We start from the raw sequence: 4,163 nt of genomic DNA, 5'->3' as shown, positions 1-4,163 counted from the left end.
TATTTTATCTGGACTGTTTAATCCTTTTTTCTATGTTTAAAAAAAAAACGTTTTAATTATATACGTGATAAAATGAGACTTTTAGTGAGACGATACAATATTTCTAGGTATTATGATTAGACTTAATATTATTATAAATTAGCTAAAACGTTTGATAAATTTTTACTATAAAAATTTAATTAGTATTTTCGGTTGGATCTATACTTTTAGTTATATTATAATAGACATTTTTTTTACTAAAAAATTATGCTGACCTAATTATAAATAAATTTCGTATTATTAACAAATTCTGTCTAACAAGAAGGAGTTAATCATATACTCATCAATAATTTTTACAAAAATTTTAATTTGTTCATTTCCAAGGGACATATATTTAAATTTAAACGGACATTGATTAAATCAACGTTTAAATCAGATTTCTAATTTATACAATCAGTTTTTTTTCTAATGTACTCTCACAAGATCTTGGCGATCTTTTCTATGAAAAGAAAATTTTAGACTTTTCCAAGTAATAAATATATCTTATTAATGTATCATACGAGTGCGATAACGTCGTGTATTTTTACAATTTTACTTAACTTTTCCAAAATTAGTAATGTTATTGTTGAATAATATTTTACTGTTAGTATAACAATAATTATATTACTTGCTAAAAAAAGAAATAGAAAAATTTTGTAATTATTATATAAAGATCGAGAGGGAACTGTTTGTTATTATTTAGAAAAGGAGTTACACAGTTGTATCATATCTTTATGTAAAGCGCGTCTAATAATTGTTACTTAGCGAAGGTAAATGTTAAGCTATGAATCACGAGCTTCTATAGGTCAGCGTTATACCATGACTCATTTATTCGTGGAACGTTATAGGATTATTACATGATGAATTTGCTTTCGTAATAAAAAGTGACAATATGACATATGGAATATTGGAAAGTATTCAGTGATATATTTTTACGCATCATCATGTGTAACGAGATGTTATTAAGAGAGCATTACGCTTAATCGCAATTATGCAGTTACGAAGTTAACCGTAAATGTAAATGAACGAATTTCGCATCGGGAATAACTGATTGTGTTTTTATTAATGCGCGATGTTTTCCCACGAAGCGAAAATTTAATAATCCGATTGTGCGTAGATGCGTCAATATCTAACAAATTGGTTCGCATTGCCAATATAATAGCTGTGCGTTGTGTAAATAATAAAAATAATGTGATAAATATTTTGGGCGTGAATAAAATGAGCAAGTTGCATGAGTGATGCAGGCATCAGCATGCTTGCAAGTATTAATTATTACAGAATATCATTTATCGTTGTTACTGATTATGAGAGCATCTAATTTGCGATTTAATCGCAAGTGAGTGAGAGTTCATTTTCGTATACTGATTACAGCTATAGCTGAGATTTTAATCTATCTTCCTTTACTGCACGTGAATAGTTAAGAAAAATGTCTTAATTATACCAGCAAGACGTACGTTTGATGAGACCAATCATAATTTCTAATTACCATAATTACATTTGATGTTTTGTAACGAAAATATTTGATAGACTTAATTAATAAGAATTCGATTAGTACTTTCAGGTTAAATCTATAAAACTTCTATATTCATTACATATTTTTTCATTAAAAGGATATTATGACTTTCAAAATGAATTTAGAAAGGTTATTGAGAAATTCTTATATATTTAACAGAAGTTAATATTAGTTATATTCGTCTGATAATTTCAAGAAAAATAATCTCAAAATTGTGTTCTTAAGGCTCTAATGATAGAAAAAGCTCTATTCGTTTATTTATCAATAAACATACTGGTTAAAATCTAACAGATTTCCAATTTATGCAACCAGATTTTTTTCCGGTGAAAGGCTAACTCCGAGAGATCTCCGCTGTAATTAGAGTTTTACAAAAATATTTCACAATGAACAAAACGCCGATTGCAACGAAAAAATGGAAGAGTTCACGATTCGCATATAAGCAAGCCAAGCGATAAGATTAATTCTCTCTTATTCTCCAACAAACCTCCTGTTAAATTTAACAGTCTCCATATCGGCTAATTGCGAAAGTGCGCGTATCATCACGTTAAATTTAAACCGGAAATGCGACTGCGGCGTTCCGCGGTGCTCGTGCTACTTTTCCTCCACGCTTCTGCCGCATTCCTCTTCGCGACGCGGATAAATTTATCCTCCATTCTCGACCACGGCGCTCCAATCACAAATCGTCCTCGATCGTCGATTAGACGCAGCTTGCATTTTTCAATTTTCTTCAGTTTTCATACTCTTTTCTTTCAGCCTCCCCTCTCCTCCCCCCTCCCTCTCTCTCTCTCTCTCTCTCTCTCTCTTTATTATCTGTATATCTTTATAATCAACGAAATAATTTTTCGTGCATACTCAATGATTAATCATATGATTATGCACATCGTTCATTCCCACTTTTCTCCACTGGTTTTCATTCGACCAAACTTTTGTTTCTTCCCTGCTAATCGAATCGTGCAATTAATAAAATTCTTATTTTAGACACCACTCTTGCCAGTGGGATAATACTTTCGTGTTTGCATCGTAAATAGGATCGAAACGATCTGCATGGAATCCTCTTCATTACCAAATCGAATTGTGTTTATGTTTAACGCGATTGATTCGCATAATTTTCGTAATTCTCTTCTTCTCCAATACTGATCTTATTTCTGTCTCAAGTAATTGTGCACAATACTGTCGACTGTCTGTGTATGTATAATCGCCAATAAACACGCTCAAGCTTGCAAAAGTGACTCAAATTATTTGTCGATCTATAGAGTGCGGCGATCCACAGAAAATAGATTTCTTCTTCCTCAATCTATTCTCGTCCAACTATTACTCTATTGAGAATATCCTCCCCCCTCTCCCTTCCGAGCATCATGTTTTGCTCGTAAAAGCGAGATATCATCATCGGAACGGTCTTTGCTATGAATGAGAAATATGATCATCAGATGACGCCCAGAGAAATGTTCGTCGATGATGACTTTGTTATAACAAAAGATATCAACGTATCTTGAGATTATAGTCGAGCATTCAATTTTCCGTCATGGTTCGCAGCGATCTATTATCTCCTAGAACATTTTAAATGATGACTTTATTACGTATAAGGAAGATTAAGCAGAAACCTTCGTCAATCGGATCAAGCGCCAGAATTACTCTCGAACCATTGCGTTCCTAAGAATAATCCGGGGGATTATCACAATATTCCTTATCATTGATCACAGAATAGTGCAAGATGTCCATATTCCATTGACAGAAAAATTTACGGCAGCAAGCTCTAGATATTGTATCACTGATTCACGTCGCGCTCCAGAAATATCCTGGGAAACTGAAATCACGCTACTCGGCGATCGATCGACGATCTCGAGAGCCGGTGGAGCGGAAATGCAGGTTATCGCGACCTTCCGGCTATGATTCTTGAGGGCCAAGAAGGCACACTTTGGCAAGACTTCGCGGCGTCTCGAAAATAGCAGAACGCTCTTCTCTTCTTCTCTCCTTTCCTTCCTCTCGTTCCTTGCGTGGAATTTGGTGCCACAAGTTTCTCTTTAGTATTCACTGTGTTGTGCGCGCATTCCACGGAATTCACGGAATCGAAGTGCGATTCTCGCCAAAAGAGAAATAGAAGAGCGGGCGAGCATCATTTGGAATGGAAACAGAAAGATGTAAACGAGCGTGGTTACAATTCGGCGATGACGACGAGAGACCTGGACCAGCTGCAAGCTTTGCCGAGCGTAACGTCACATCACCACGGTATCGCTTTGCGCGAGAGACTGAGAGAGGCGTGCGCGGCGCGCGACTCACCCGATCGAGGAAGAGCGGCAAGGGGATATCTGGCACGTCGGAAGAAACGAGAATGTAGCGAAGGCAATGTGTGTATGTGTGTGTGTGTGTGTGTGTGTGTGTGTATGAGAGAGAGAGAGAGAGAGAGAGAGAGAGAGAGAGAGAGAGAGAGAGAGAGAGAGAGAGAGATTCACGCTTTCTCTCTCGATGGAAGCAAAATCCTGACGAGAGCGATAGAGATGGATAATCTCGATAAACGATAAGGGGATGAAAACATTGTCGAAGAGTGCCACAGAGGAAAATGCAAAGAGAAGGGCAAGACGATGGACGAGAGCGATCAGAATAATCAGAAGGAGATGGTAAAGCGCAGACAACT

The sequence above is a fragment of the Atta colombica genome, unplaced genomic scaffold (assembly GCF_001594045.1).
Source record: "Atta colombica isolate Treedump-2 unplaced genomic scaffold, Acol1.0 scaffold134, whole genome shotgun sequence".
Lineage (NCBI taxonomy): Eukaryota > Metazoa > Arthropoda > Insecta > Hymenoptera > Formicidae > Atta > Atta colombica.
Note: the sequence above shows the minus strand (reverse complement) of the source record.